Genomic DNA, 17109 nt, shown 5'->3' with positions numbered 1-17109 from the left:
CTATGGCTTCCTTTAGTAAGCACAGCAGAGGCAGCAGTTTTGAGGGTCTGTGGTGCATGCTAAGTCACTTCAGTTATGTCTGAATGTTTGTGACCCCATGGACTGTAGTTTGCCAGGCTTCTTTGCCCATGGGATTCTCTAGGCAAGAATACTGGAGTGGGTTGTCATCTCCTTCTCCAGGGGATCTTCCTGACCCAGCGATGCACCAGCAATCCTGCATTGGCAGGCAGGTTCTTTACCACTAGCGCCACCTGGAAAGCATGTTTGGAGTTCTCTAGAATAAATTCCTGATTATCCATATGTACCCGACATCCACCCACACAACTCCAGCACCCATCTCCCCATCCTCATGCACACAATCATCTCACCAGTGTTGAGAGTCAAAAGTATTAATTTTGAAAGGTTTGAATGGGGTACCAGTGTGAAGTAGTATTAAATCATTTTTCCATCTAAATTTCAAAAATAGCAAGAGAGTGTTGGGGTCACAGTGAGCTCCTCAACTTGGTAAGGATCAATCTGTCCTTTAATCTGAGTGCTGCAATGCCATCCAACCTCAGTACCCAGGAGGAAAATAGAGCAAGTAGGAATATGGTCCAGAAGTGGTACACAGCCTCACCACCCCAATCCATTTTCCTCTATATTTTATTATGATCATTTTTAAACATACAGAAAATTGAAATGATTTTATAGTAAATATATAGACCTAAAACTAACCTACTTCCATCAATAACTAACATTTTCCTTTACTTGATTTAGCACGTACTATTATCCATCCATCCCTCTACTTGCCTATTTATCCAGTTTTCACTGTATTTCTTACCAAGCTGCAGTCATCAATGCACTTTCCCCTAAGTATTTATTCATGGACATCATTTAAAGAGTTGGATATTCGCTTTGGATATTTTTTCTTTTTGAGGTAAAATTTACACATAATAAAATTACATGTATATATATATATGACACTGATTTTTGGCACGTTTATATACTTATGTAACAAAAATTATCAAAATAAAGAACATTAACATCATTCCAGAATGTTGCCTGATACCTCTTTCCAATCAATCTCTGCCCCTAAGCCCAAGAATAACAACTGTTCCATGTTTTTCCCAACAAAGATTAGTTTTGCCTGTTTCTGAATCGTATTGAAAAAGAGTCATAAGTATATGTTCCTCTGTGGAGGACTGTTAACGGTAGGTAGTATAATGGCTCCCCAAAATGCCCACCTCATAAACCCTAAAATCTGTGTACATGTCATGTTACATAGTAAGATGACAGGGGTAATTGAAGTAATACATGGGATCATGGTTGCTAATCAGATGACTTTGAAACAGGGAAGTTATCCTGGATTATCTGGATGGGCACAATATAATTACAAAGGCTCCTAAATGTGGAAGACTGAGACAGAAGTATCAAAAAACCAGAGAAATGGCATCATCAAAAAGGGTTGACTGAACATTGCTGACTTTGAAGGTTTAAGGGAGTCATGAGCCAAGGAATGTGGGAAATCTTTAGAAGCTGAAAAAGGTAGGAAAATAAATTATTCCCTAGAGCCTATAGGCAGGAATACAGCTGCCAACACCACTGATTTTTGCCCAGTGAGATTCATTTTGGATTTACCTCCAGAACTATAAGGTAACACATTTGCTTTGGTTTATTCAACTAAGTTTGTGGCAGGTTACAGCAGCAATAGGAAACGACTATACTTTTTTTTTTTAATTCAATATAATGTTTTTGAGGCTTATCCATATAATTGTATGTATGCTTGTCTTTTTTCATTCCATTGTATCCAACCTCTTGTTGAAGGACACCTAGACTGTTTCTAATTGTAGACTATAATTATTGGTCATAAGTCTGCACACTTTTTAAAGTGCTATCACTTGATGTGTTTGAGGATTCACTATTTGGGACTGGCCTTCATGGTAGCCAGCATCTGAACTGGCCAGGGAAGGCTCTAGTGGACGATGCTTTAGGGAGCTAAAAATGCGTAACACTAACCTGGTTTCAGAGCAGTTTCCAAGCTCTGATATACTATTTCAAAAGCCGTATTTAAAGAGAGCAGGAGCCACCATCATATGGAAAGTGATGTGGAGACCTAAGCGTTGTGAAGTGTCTGCTTCGCTCCATATGCTCAGATGAAATCATCCAGCTCCACTCTTTATTATCCCAACATGCCTTCAAATAAGAATAAGAATAATAGCTAATTTTCTGCTGCAATATCACCTAAACCAGAACAACCTGAGTCCAGATTATTAAGCCCTCAGCCTTAGTTTGCTCCTCTGTGAAATGAGAACTATCCCAATTCACAGTTGTTCAGGGGCAGCTTCCATGGTGGCTCACATGATAAAGAACCTGCCTGCAGTGAAGGAGAACCAGATTTGATCTCTGGATTGGGAAGATCCCCTGGAGAAGGGAATGGCTACTCACTCTAGTATTCTTGCCTACAGAATTCCATGGACAGAGGAGCCTGATGGGCTATAGTCCACGGGGCTGCAAAGAGTCAGACACCACTGAATGACTTTCACTTTTCATTTTCTGGGGCATAATGTGATAATATAAACAAATGAGATATATAGTATGCATAAAAAGTTGCTAATGTCCTTAATTTTCTTAAATCCTACACAGTTAAGACAGTCCTCATGTCTTCTGTTTCTAGAAAAGTATTTTACAGAAACATCAAAATCAGAGAATATGCTTGGTAATTCAACAAATGCTGACTGAGCATAGACAAGGCCATAGATATTCCCAGGACTTTAAAGATTTACTTCATACAACTCTTTTGTTCAAAGAGCCTAGTGAGGAAGACAAAGGAGTAAATGGGTCTCTATAGTTTGGCATGGCTACTATGAGAAAGGAAGGCATGGGGGTCATGGTGTATTTAAGAGAGCACCTAGCCTAATCAAGGGAAAGTACCAGCAAGATTCAGGAGCAGATGTTCCTGAACTAGAAGAAGTGACTCAAGAGTAGGTTAAGCAGAAAGTAAACTGATGAGAGGAGCAGGAGTCAGGAAGACCCCATGTTGTACCCAAGGAGAGACTGTGACCGTTCAGATAAGTTAACATACTATATGGGAAGCCATTCCCTTCTCCAGGGGATCTTCCCAATCCAGGGATTGAGCCCAGGTCTCCTGCATTGCAGGCAGATTCTTTACCAGCTGAGCCACCAGGGAAGCCCAAGAATACTGGAGTGGATAGCCTATTCCTTCTCCAGAGGATCTTCCTGACCCAGGAATTGAACCAGGGTCTGCTGCATTGCAGGCAGATTCTTTACTAGCTGAGCTACCAGGGAAGCCCATGTATAGGCACACACTAGCTTCAAATTCCAAGGTCAAGTTTAGACACAGGTAGGATTAGATGGTATGAATTGTCAAATATTATGAGTTTTCAAGTCATACAAACCAAAACTGGAATCACATTTCAATTTGGCTATCTATCAGTTATTTGACCTGGAGAAAAACAAGTAAGTTTTTAAAACTTCAGTGTCTTCATTTGTAGAAGGAGTATAATGTTATCGAACCTACAGCAATGTTGTAAGAATGAAATGACAAAAAGCTGATGTGAAGTATTTAGCAGGATAGTTGATACATATAGTAAGCTCTCAAACAGCACAATCTTCCCATGTTCTTTTTTCATTTTTCTAGTATCACAAATATTCTAGAGATATGCATACTGACTCTGTTCTATGCCCAACAGGGGGATAGATAACAGACAAATACACCTATAAAATTTGAGTATGTCACTGGTTTGCATTGAAGGAGAAGACAGTAGCCCTAACAAGTTTCACAGACAGTGTAAGTATATTAGAATCTCAATAATCATATTCAGGTTTTAGTGACCAATTTAAGAAAAGCATCAGGCTGGAGCAGAGATTACTAGTCTCCATCAGGTTACCTGGGTTAAAGATTACAAAAGGACAGAGTGTTGCAAAATAACTTACTATTCTTTTATCTACCTATGATGGTTGGGTTAGGTAAAGAAAAGGAATTTCATTAATGGTAAGATGGTCCAGTGTCCCCATGGGAAAGGACAATGACATCATAAAATATACCTTTATCCCTGGGAGAAAAATAGACTTAAATTGTGGAAGAACCAAGTACATGGTAATAAAATGTATATAGTACTGATGGGGCTAGAGCCAGGGCCCAGGAGTACATAAACCTATAGAATTCAGGGTCTTCTCTACAAAAACAAGGTAACTAAACTGCAAATTCAAAAGTAGGTATTTTTATCAGTGTCCTGTAGCTACTGTAACACATTACCACCAACTTAATGGCTTAAAACAACATGTTTATTATCTTCATTCTGAAGGTCAGAGTCCTAAATGTGTCTCACAGGGATAAAATCAAGATGTGAGCAAAGCTGTTATCCTTTCTGGAGACTTTGAGGAGACTCCATTTTCTGGCCTTCTCCAGCTCGTAGGTGGTTGGCCACATTCCTTGGCTTGAAGCCTGTTTTCCCATTCTCAAGGCCAACAATGGCTGGTTGAATCCTTCAAACATCTCACCAGTCTGACACCGACTCTTCTGACTTCCATTTTCACTAAGGACTTTGGGATTACATTGGACCCACACAGATAATCTATTTTAAGGTCATTTGATTAGCAATGTAAATTCCATTTGCAACCTGAAGTACCTTTTCCCTTGCAACGTATTCACAGAGTCCAGGTATTAGGATGTGGAACTCTTTTGAAAGATACTATTCTGCCTATAACAGTATAAAATGAGTATTTAGAATGAGAAAAAAATCATGTCAGAACCTATTTTGATATCCAAATCCTTTTTCTGTGATTTTTTTGTTTTCAGCAATTTATAAATGATGTTTCCATAGAAATACTTCTAATTAAACCTGAATTTTTCTCATCTCCAGTTCCCTACAACTACCAACAGCTTACAGTATTTTAGGGTACAGGAAATGATGGACCCTAAAGCTAAATTCTTTTAGCTTCATTATTAATATGCTTCTAAGAATTGAAAAACATCACTGCAGATATGATGCTTAGACCAAAAATATACTCCCTTATAAAATAGTTACTGTAGTTCACTAATGATATTGACAAATAAAATTAGTTTTCTCTTACAAAATTGATATTATTAAATGCATATTGGATTCTAGTATTAATAAGTAATTGAAATGTTTGCCAATGTAAGGGTAAATATCTTCTAGTAAATTGATCTTAATATTTTATTACTTGATTATTTTTCACTTACCAGATTCAGGTTATGGAATTTTTTTACAAGATGCAACTCTAATCAGTTATAGTATATATGATAGGCTACACATAGGAAATTATGGTAATAATTTAATCACTGAGTCATGCCTGAATCTTGCAACCGCATGGACTTTAGCTCACCAGGCCCCTCTGTCCATAGGATTTTTCAGGCAAGAATCCTGGAGTGGGTTGCCATTTCCTTCTCCAAGAGATCTTCTTGACCCAGATATTGAACCCGCGTCTCCTGCATTGAAGGAGGTCTCCTGCTTTGCAAGTGGAGTCTTTACCGCTGAGCCACCAGGGAAGCCCAAAGTAAAGTATAGGACATGGTATTTTTATTTTAGAATTTAAATCAATCCTTCATGCTTGACAGAGAATGCATCTCACTTCTAACCCAAAAGGACAATAAAGAAAGTATCTTTATGTTCTATCTTTAGAAGAAAAGCCTTGCCTTTAGTGTGTCTACCCTTAATGATTTCTGTTTTAATTCTGTCTTTTGTCTTGTAACTGTTTTCTGAAAGTCCAGCAGTATGATCCCTTACATCATAGTATTGCTCTCCGACTGAAAAGGGAGAGCCATTCTTTCTGCTTTTCTCTTTTAGGCTAGAGGAGCTAGCTTAGAGAAAAATTCTCAAAAGTCATACAAATCTTTGCTTGGAAGCAACTGTAATAATCATTTTAGTTCATTTTACAAGAGAAAAATAACAGCTGCCATTCTGTGAGTGCTTGCCACATGCCAGGCTAAGCATTTATGCTTCTCCTTTTTTTTCTTTAATACCCATAACAATACTGGAAGAAAAGTATAATTATCTGTATTTTTTCATGAATACTTATAAGTGGAAAGAATCTTTTATAGTTCTCACATCAGAAAAGGTAACGTGTGTTGGGACAAAGAGAGAGAATGTTTCCTGTTTTTCAAGAAACAGCTTTAACGCAGGTTTCTTGACCTTAGCCACTGTCAACAGAACCAAATTAGGTCTGATGGAGCACTCACTGCTACAGTTTGAAAGACAGAAGTACTAGGCATTAAGCCTGAGAAATCTGAAAGGGATTTGAAATGATTATTGCCATTATTGCCATTATTATTTACTTATTCTCTCTTGGTTACAGCTCTAAATGAAAACCAACATTCAGACAGTGTAAGACTGTTTAACACCTTTCACATTAAAGTTTGCTTTCTTAACTACATGGAATCAAGAATCATTTTTCCTTTGCTCCTCAAGTCAATATAAGTCACTCTTTCACTGACTCTTTTCATTTCCATCCAGGCCTAAAACTACCTGTAGAATGCCTCCACATACTTGTCTCCCTTCCCATAAAGAAAGCTCTACAATGGGATATATGAGTCTGGAGACACATATATAGGAGGAGGACCAGAAGTTGTAGGGCTGATGACTTTGTGAAAACACAGAGGAATGATTCTAAAACTCAAAGCTCTAAAATGCAACCAAGAAAATGAGAACTGATGTGTGCAAATCCCTTTGGGGATTCCCCAGAGCCATTCTGCCACCTGGTGGCCGGAGGCACTTGTTGTCCAAAAAGCAAAAAAAAAAAAAAAGATAAGGGACAAGACTGGGTTTGTGAGCAATATCACTCCTCTACTCCCAAGAGGCATTGAGAAAACTGAGGACAACATTTCAGGGCACCTTCCATAGGAAAAGTGGATTTTCCTACGTATCTCAAAGAACGCAGAGCTGGCTCTTTCTAGAGTGCACTGGGGAACACAACAGAAGATTGTTGATTGTTAGAAAGTATCCACAGAAATCTGATGCAGAGGTGCTGAAAGGGACCGTAGAGATTTTTATTTTACAGATGCAGGGTTTGAGGTCCATGTAGTCTCCCTTAGTTCAGAGAGAAGCAGAACCCACAGAGGCATTTTCCCCTGGGGTAATCATCCCACATTGCACCCCACAGAACTTAACCTTGTAGGGGATGCAGCTTAGCTTGTATGTTTGTTTAGCATAAAACTATGTCCCTGTGCAGGTATAGAATTAATAGTATGGAATAAATACTGCCGACTGTCATATTACTAGCCACTGTTTATTAAAAGGGGAACAATGGATAAACTAAAAGAAATCACTTAGAATCTGTAGAAATAGAATCAATAGATCTAGCTGAATATAATGAGCTCAAATGCACTGGAAAAATAGAGTTGGGGGAAATCCAAATGCAATATATTTTTATGTACTTATTCTTATAATTTCTATATTGAATAATATGCAATGAAGATTTTGTTTCCATTTAAAATAAGGTTGTAAAATATTTGGCTCATAAAAGCATTAAGATGAGGAAATGAGAGGGAGTGAAAAGAAACCCTTTGTTTTTTAAAAGCATTCTTTTGTTTTTCTCCCTGGTTGTGAATCTGTCCCCTGGATTCATTGCTGCCTCATTTCAGATTTATTTTTCCTATTCTCGCAAATGCCTTCCTTGAAACTTTCCTTCATATTTAAAAACAAATGGAGATGCTGCTTAATTCATTTTACTTTCCAGGAAGTAAAGGACATGAAAATTAAAAGTGGCTTCACCACCAGTAAAGAATGTTTCAATGCAGAGATTTTGATGGCAATATTACAAGAAAAATTGTATTTACATGTTTTCTGCTCATTTTTCTAAAACACCTCTCCTCCTCTGCTTCACATCACAGTATTCTAAAAACTGCATTTGTGGTGACCCAGCACTGGTAAGGCATTTATTAAGATTTAAAAATCAGCTAAAAAGTAGGCTAAAAAGAAGTGCAGAATACAGATTGGAAATGCTGTAAGTCCCATTAAAGAGGGTCAAATTTTTGCTATAGCTGTAAGCTGTTCAGGGATGTGAACCGTGCTCACCTTACTTATCTGCATGGTATACTGTCTAGTATAATAAAATGCCTCCTGTATACTGGGTGCTTATTCAGTATTTCCCCAGTTAATTTCAGATTAGTTATAGTTTATAACTTTATATGAACCAGTTACCTCCTGTGGCCATAGACTCCATCCATAGTCTTCAACCAGGAATTTCACAAGTAAACACAGAAGAAAGGAATAGAGGTGGGAAGTATGATGCGAAAGAGATTGCATGGGTTGAATTCTGGGTCATATTTTACTAACAATCAGTCAGTGGGTGATTTACCCTCTATAAGCTACAGTTCGTCCTCTGTGCAAATGCCTCCGTCTTCTTGCTAGGCTCTTATAAAGGACCTGTGTGGGGCCCACCCAGATAATCCTGGATAATATCCCTATGTCAAGATCCTTAACTTAATCATGTCTATAAATCCTTTTATCAAATAAGATAACATATTCACAAGTTACAGGGATTCAAATATTGACATCTTTGGGGCCTTAGTCTGCTATCTATACCAATATGATGGCAAATCATTTACATTTAGGGATTTTTAAAAATTCACAAGTCTGTAAATTTACTATAGTAGTTGTTTTATTCACAGTCACCTAATTAGGTAAATTTTGCTTGTTGGTTAGTTTTACTTGCTCCTCCATCAGTTTAACTGAATTTGGCCAAATCTTAGGGAATGTGGGGATTGCTGTGTGATGCATCAGAGATGAGGCAGACATGGTGTTCTAGAATTTGTCTTTCTTTTAAGTCCCAGGAGATATTTTGAACATGGACTATACAGTCCATGGAATTCTCAAGGCCAGAATACTGGAGTGCACAGCTGTCCCCTTCTCCACGGGACCCACTCAAGTGAGGGATGGAACCCAGGTCTTCCACATTGCAGGCGGATTCTTTATTAGCTGAGCTACCAAGGAGGCCCCAACTTTCATTTAATAAATATTTATTAAATTTTTAGAAGCTGAAGAATTTAAAGTAGCCACGTTTTAAGTTGGAAAACTAGATAAAAATTTCATAGACATGACAAAGGAAATACTTCTTTTTAAATTGGGAAAAAACTCCACAACTAAAATATTAAGGAGACTAACTTAAGCATTAGATATGGAAACAAAAACATGAAGTTCTGCTACCAAGGAAAAAAACATTTGCCACATTTAGTCTTGTCTATTTGTTTATTTTAACCAACTCTGAATCTGGCACATTTGAAGATGTGTTTTCCCCTCTTACCACCTGTGACAGTTAATTGTATGTGTCAACTTGACAAGGCCATTCTCCTCCTATCTCTGTTTCAAATGACAGGCAAACTTGATTCTGCTTAATGAGTGAGTAGAGTTGAGAACATTAATATATTTGAGCACTTTTATATCAACATTGGGTGAATTAACTCAGATGACTATTATATCTACTACTGTGGGCAGGAATCCCTTAGAAGAAATGGAGTAGCCATCATGGTCAACAAGAGTCCAAAATGCAATACTTGGATGCAATCTCAAAAACAACAGAATGATCTCTGTTCGTCTCCAAGGCAAACCATTCAATATCACAGTAATCCAAGTCTATGCCAAAACCAGTAATGCTGAAGAAGCTGAAGTTGAATGGTTCTATGAAGATCTACAAGACCTTTTAGAACTAACACCCAAAAAAGATGTCCTTTTCATTATAGGGGACTGGAATGCAAAAGTAAGAACTCAAGAAACACCTGGAGTAACAGGCAAATTTGGCCTTGGAATACAGAATGAAGCAGGAAAAAGGTTAATAGAGTTTTGCCAAGAGAACGCACTGGTCATAGCAAACACCCTCTTCCAACAACACAAGAGAAGACTCTACACATGGATATCACCAGATGGGTTAACACCGAAATCAGATTGATTGTATTCTTTGCAGCCAAAGATGGAGAAGCTCTATACAGTTAGCATAAACAAGACTGGGAGCTGACTGTGGCTCAGATCAGGAACTCCTTATTGTCAAATTCAGACTTAAATTGAAGAAAGTAGGAAAAACCGCTAGACCATTCAGGTATGACCTAAATCAAATTCCTTATGATTATACAGTGGAAGTGAGAAATAATTTAAGGGCCTAGATCTGATAGATAGAGTGCCTGATGAACTATGGATGGAGGTTCATGACATTGTATAGGAGACAGGGATCAAGACCATCCCCATGGAAAAGAAATGCAAAAAAGCAAAATCGCTGTCTGGGGAGGCCTTACAAATAGCTGTGAAAAGAAGAGAAGCAAAAAGCAAAGGAGCAAAGGAAAGATATAAGCATCTGAATGCAGAGCTCCAAAGAATAGCAAGAAGAGATAAGAAAGCCTTCCTCAGCGATCAATGCAAAGAAAGAGAGGAAAACAACAGAATAGGAAAGACTAGAGATCTCTTCAAGAAAATTAGAGATACCAGGGGAACATTTCATGCAAAGATGGGCTCGATAAAGGACAGAAATGGTCTGGACCTAACAGAAGCAGAAGATATTAAGAAGAGGTGGCAAGACTACACAGAAGAACTGTACAAAAAAGATCTTCATGACCAAGATAATCACGATGGTGACCACTCACACAGAGCCAGACATCCTGGAATGTGAAGTCAAATGGGCCTTAGAAAGCATCACTATGAACAAAGCTAGTGGAGGTGATGGAATTCTAGTTGAGCTATTTCAAATCCTGAAAGATGATGCTGTGAAAGTGCTGCACTCAATATGCCAGCAATTTTGGAAAACTCAGCAGTGGCCACAGGACTGGAAAAGATCAGTTTTCATTCCAATCCCAAAGAAAGCCAATGCCAAAGAATGCCCAAACTACCGCACAATTGCACTCATCTTACACACTAGTAAAGTAATGCCCAAAATTCTCCAAGGCATGCTTCAGCAATATGTGAACTGTGAACTTCCAGATGTTCAAGCTGGTTTTAGAAAAGGCAGAGGAACCAGAGATCCAATTGCCAACATCCGCTGGATCATGGAAAAAGCAAGAGAGTTCCAGAAAAACATCTATTTCTGCTTTATTGACTATGCCAAAGCCTTTAACTGTGTGGATCACAATAAACTGGAAAATTCTGAAAGAGATGGGTATACCAGACCACCTGAACTGCCTCTTGAGAAACCTATATGCAGGTCAGGAAGCAATAGTTAGAACTGGACATGAAACAACAGACTGGTTCCAAAAAGGGAAAGGAGTACGTCAAAGCTGTATATTGTCACCCTGCTTATTTAACTTCTATGCAGAATATATCAATAGAAACACTGGACTGGAAGAAGCGCAAGCTGGAATCAAGATTGCCGGGAGAAATATCAATAACCTCAGATATGTAGATGACACCACTCTAATGGCAGAAAGTGAAGAGGAACTAAAAAGCCTCTTGATGAAAGTGAAAGAGGAGAGTGAAAAAGTTGGCTTAAAGCTCAACATTCAGAAAACGAAGATCATGGCATCTGTCCTATCACTTCATGGGAAATAGATGGGGAAACAGTAGAAACAGTGTCCGACTTTATTTCTTGGGGCTCCAAAATCACTGCAGATGGTGACTGAAGCCATGAAATTAAAAGATGCTTACTCCTTGGAAGGAAAGTTATGACCAACCTAGATAGCATAATCAAAAGCAGTGACATTACTTTGCCAAAAAAAGGTCTGTCTAGTCAAGGCTATGGTTTCTCCAGTGGTCATGTATGGATGTGAGAGTTGGACTGTGAAGAAAGCTGAGCACTGAAGAATTGATGCTTTTGAACTGTGGTGTTGGAAAAGACTCTTGAGCATCTCTTGGACTGCAAGGAGATCCAACCAGTCCATTGTAAAGGAGATCAGTCCTGGGTGTTCATTAGAAGGACTGATGCTAAAGCTGAAACTCCAATACTTTGGCCACCTCATGCGAAGAGTTGACTCATTGGAAAAGACTCTGATGCTGGGAGGGATTGGGGGCAGGAGGAGAAGGGGATGACAGAGGATGAGATAGCTGGACGGCATACCGACTCGATGGACATGGGTTTGGGTGAACTCCGGGAGTTGGTGATGGACAGAGAGGCCTGGCATGCTGCAATTCATGGAGTCGAAAAGAGTCGGACACCACCGAGCGACTGAACTGAACTGAGCTGAACATCAACATCACGCTAAGGAAAGGCACCAGTGTGCTCTTAAGATGTGAAACATTCTAGGTCATTCTATCCTCACTCCTGTCTCTGAAAGCACTGTTCAAGGGGTACATGCAACGCAGGGAGGAGATGCAGGCTCTGCTGTCACATAATGAAGAGGCCTAGCATACTGTTTCCGTCTGTAATCTGACACTAATGTTTGCTCTGACCTCTATGTTGAATGGAACTCTTCCTAGCCATACTTAAAATGCCATCGTAAGTATCATTGTCTCAAACTGTTTTTTTTACCTCTTTATACATTTTTACTATCTGGAATTTTTGTTTTGATTTTTGGTATCAACTTCTCCCATTAGACTTTGTACTCCATGGTGCTATGTATTATCTTAACTTTGCTCACCAACACAGCCCCACTGCCAAGCCTTGAGAGAAGAGAGTAGGGGGACACACTAGCTTACACACCCCCTGGCTTGACTGCTGGTTAGACGCCTTACAGCTGCTGCTGCTAAGTCGCTTCAGTCTTGTCCGACTCTGTGTGACCCCATAGACGGCAGCCCACCAGGCTCCCCCGTCCCTGGGATTCTCCAGGCAAGAACACTGGAGTGGGTTGCCATTTCCTTCTCCAATGCATGAAAAGTGAAAAGTGAAAGTGAAGTCGCTCAGTCGTGTCTGACTCTTTACGACCCCATGGACTGCAGCCTACCAGGCTCTTCTGTCCCTGGGATTTTCCAGGCAACAATACTGGAGTGGGGTGCCATTGCCTTCTCCAGGTTAGGCACCTTAGCCACGCACATTTTTCTAAGGTGGAGGTCTCTGTCCCATGTACATATTCTCTGCTCCTTCCTGTGGTGCATTTAGGTAATATCTGTTTTGTTTTCCATGGTGTCCTATTGTTTTGATGTAGGTAAATCCGATTAACAGGACACGACTGAAGCGACTTAGCAGCAGCAGCAGCAGAATTTTAAAGTGCTACAATGAGCACACACACAGAAATCTCTCCTCCAATCTTGCTCTTTCAATAAACCTGCCATCTTAATATTCATCTGTAAATGTATATGTCTACTTTTTCAAATTTGTGTGTAGCATAGGATGAAGGAAAAACCTATTTGTTATATATTGAAGTGAAGTGATGTGAAGTCGCTCAGTCGTGTCCGACTCTTTGCGACCCCGTGGACTGTAGCCCATCAAGCTCTTCCATGGGATTCTCCAGGCAAGAATACTGGAATGGGTTGCCATTTCCTTCTCCAGGGCTCCTTTCCTACCCAGGGATCGAACCCAGATCTCCTGCATTGCAAGCAGACGCTTTAACCTCTGAGCCACCAGGGAAGCCCTATATTAGGACCCTAAAATATCAATATGCTGGCACACTGGCCAGGAATCTTGAAAGAGCCAGCAATGGGTTGGTGTTATGTGAAACGCAATACCACATGGATAAATCCCTGTGGACCGGGGTCCTTGACCTTCCAGGAGTGCAGCTTTTGTGCAGCTTGTGGCCGCACATGTCTATGGCACTTAGCAGCTATTTTATAAGTAACCTGAAAGTGAAAGTGTCAATCGCTCAGTTGTGTCCAACTCTTTGCAACCCCGTGCACTGTTGCCCACCAGACTTCTCTGTCCCTGGGATTCTCCAGGCAAGAATACTGGGGTGGGTTGCCATTCCCTTCTCCAGGGGATCTTCCCAACCCAGGGATCAAACCTGGGTCTCCCACATTGCAGGCAGATTCTTTACTGTCTGAGCCACAGGGAAGCCATTATAAGTAACTTAGGGCTTAGTAAATATATCGTACACTGACTTTTGTATCTGACCTTAACTGATGTAGGTGTAGCTTTGACCCAAGCAAGCATGAATGAGATAGGGATTAGATTATTGAGGGCAAAGAAGTCTCTTAGTTCCAGTAAGGGTCACCTCCAGTAAGGCAGCAGGTGCCTGCCACTGGGGCCCTGAGTGCTGTCCAGAGTTCTCAGGGAGCCTGCTTCTCACCCACTGCCACCTCAGCCACTGCACTGAGTCAGTCTGATGAGAATTCCAGAAGCCAAGAGGAGGAGGAGCCCAGCTCCTCCCAGACTCCGCCGGATCCTGAGCCCTCGCTCGGTGCTGAGCTAAACAACAAAGTGGCTGAACTGGTGCAGTTCCTGTGTGTCAAGTATGTAACAGAGGAACCCACCATAAAAGCAGAAATGCTGAGGAGTGTCGTGAGAGAACACAAGGATAACTTCCCTGAAATCTTCAGCAAAGTCTGTGAGTGCATGGAGGTCGTCTTTGGCATTGAAGAGAAAGAAGCGGACCCCACGAGACACTCCTATGAGCTTGTCAAAACATTCAACCTCACCTACGATGGGATGCTGAGTCATGAAGGGGGAATGCCCAAGATCGGCTTCTTGATACCTGTCTTGGGTATGATCCTCATGGAGGGCGACTGTGCCCCTGAGGAGAAAATCTGGAAAGCCTTGAATACGATGGGGGTGTATGCTGGGCAGGAGGATTTCATCTACAGGGAGCCCAGGAAGCTCATCACCAAGGATTTGGTGGAGGAATAATGTCTACAGTACCGGCAGGTGCCTCACAGTGATCCTCCACGCTATGAATTCCTATGGGGTCCAAGGGCCTATGCTGAAACCAGCAAGATGAAAGTCCTGGAGGTTTTTGCCAAGATCAGTGGGACTGACCCCACTTCCTTCTTATTCTGGTATGAGGAAGCTTTGAGAGATGAGAGAGCCCAGGCCAGAACTGTCCCCAGGGATACTTCTGCCACGGCCAGTGAAAATTCCAGTGTCGTGTCCAGCAACCTCTTCTGCCTTGAGTGAAGTCCAAAGCAGTTTCCCAGTCTTCATCTGAAGACAACAGTCAGTGTTCCATGTAATGGAGGGCTAAGGCAGAAGAGTCCATTAGCATTTTCATGTTCTGTATATGGGTGATTTGGACATTTAACTTTTTTTATTACTTGTTTTTTCCCCAAAAATATTGTTTAATGAAGTTTAATTAGCTCCAGAAAAAAAAAAAAAAAAAACAGGCATTGAGAGGTGAAATGAGTTGTTCCTTGTAATGTTTCTCATTGTCAGTTGGCTGAGCCATCAATCTGCAAAAATAGTTAATATCCACGTGGGCTATAATATACTGGGTAAGGTTTTGTCTTTGTACAATAGGTGTGTGACGTTAATAGAGACTATTAATTTAACTATTTCAAACTCTTTTCTCTTCCCTCACTTGAAAGGGCATCCAATTCAAAAAAAGAGGCAAGATGAGACATGCCAAGTAACTAGTCTCTTAGACTCTGAGACACAGTCACAGTCTCTAAGAGTCACCTCCTTCCATGTAGTTCCAAACTGACTCTGATTTGGTCACTGGATAGCTTGTGAGCAGGGCATAAGAGCTCCAAGGTCAAGATTGGATTGACCCACACAGGAATGGTGGTTTTTATTGAACATCAGATAATGAAGAACAAGGGAGAGAGACATGTTATGTTGGAAATGACTTTTACTTGTACCTAAGTTTAAGGGAGATTGGAGGAGATCATCAGAAAGTTTTAACTCAAAATTTAGCAAACAATTGTTGTACCTCCATTTATGTTAGAAATAAGGTTTACAGATAATTTGCATAAAAATATAGAGAGGGTTATGTATTTTAAATGATTATAGCCCAAGCTATAATTTTACCTTTGGAAAGAGCAGAAGGCAGATTTTCAAGGGATGAAGAAAGAAAGGGACCTACCTAAGAGGCGCCTTGAGGTATTTATCATCAAATTAGAACTGAATGAAAAGGAAAATGAGCTACCTTTACACTAACTGCTCTTCCTCTGAAAATGACAAAATTTCTCAGCAGTGAGTTTGAGTGATTTCCCTGGAAGGGGCTCACATCCAAGACAACATTGAGAAGCATCATCTTAGAAGAGCAGACGGGAAGTCTGTAGCAGCAGCAGTCAGGAAACCATTTTACAAAGACTAGGACAGCCATTCAAAGTAGTCACAGACTATTTGAACATTTAAGGAAGGAATCTTATAGATCATAAAATGTATTAAGCCCTTTCAGGTTTGTTTGAAGATCACTGTAATTTAAAATATACAAGTTGCGCTCCACTAAAACAATGCTGATTCAGTATAATTTTTGAGCTTTACTATTTGCTAGACAATGCTTTTCCCTCTGGGGATATTAATGAAACAGAGACCACTGATTGCTATACCCATGTAGCACAGATCTTACAGGGAGAGCTGGAAAATAAACAAGATAAGTAGCGAGCATGTGGCATAAGAGAGAGTGGCATGCGATGAAGAAAATGAAAAAACAGGGAAGAAACAGGAAGTGTCCACTGAGAGAAAAACCGGTGATCAAGGAAGGTCTTACTAATAGGAAGAAGACCCAAAGAGAAGCAAAGAGTATACAAACAAAGGGGGGCAGTAGGAAAAATAAGAGAGCAAAATAACAGATTAGAGCCAAGGTCTGGCATTGTTTCTCTAACTAGGGGGCCAGACCACATAAACTACAGAGGAATAACAAAAAGAAAAGTCTAGACCTCAGAGAGGAGACAAAGTTAAGAAGAGAATGAATGAAACACTATAAGCAGCATTCACCCTACATATGATGTAAAAGGAAAGAGATCAGTTTAGTGATCAGACAAGAACTCGCAAAACTCTACTGGACACAACAGCAAAGACACAATTCATGAATGATAGGCTGGACTTCATTAAAACTATCTGCTCTGTGAAAGGCAATGTCAAGAGAATTAAACGTCGTAGAAAACGGAGAAAACATTTGCAAAAGATACATCTGATAAAGTGTTCTTATTCAAAATATAGCAAAATATCTTGAAACTTAACATAAGAAAAAAAGAACTGGATTAAAAAATGGGTTAAAAACCTTAACATGCACCTTACTAACAAACATATATACACAAAACATATGCAGATTAAAAGATGATCCATATCATATGTCTTCAGGGAAATACAAATTAAAAAACAATAAGTAATGGTGATGGGGTGTACATGGGAAATCTCTGTACATTG

At 40.0% G+C, this 17109-nt stretch overlaps 1 pseudogene; it reads left to right on the top strand.

Moving 5' to 3' along the window:
* LOC120861566 overlaps positions 1 to 14916 on the top strand; it is a 67586-nt pseudogene extending 52670 nt beyond the window's left edge.
* The last annotated feature ends 2193 nt before the right edge of the window (positions 14917 to 17109 follow it).

Source organism: Oryx dammah, unplaced genomic scaffold, assembly GCF_014754425.2.
Source record: "Oryx dammah isolate SB20612 unplaced genomic scaffold, SCBI_Odam_1.1 HiC_scaffold_3, whole genome shotgun sequence".
NCBI classification, from domain to species: domain Eukaryota; kingdom Metazoa; phylum Chordata; class Mammalia; order Artiodactyla; family Bovidae; genus Oryx; species Oryx dammah.
The sequence above is the reverse complement of the archived record's forward strand: the minus strand, read 5'-3'. Positions and strand labels throughout refer to the sequence as shown.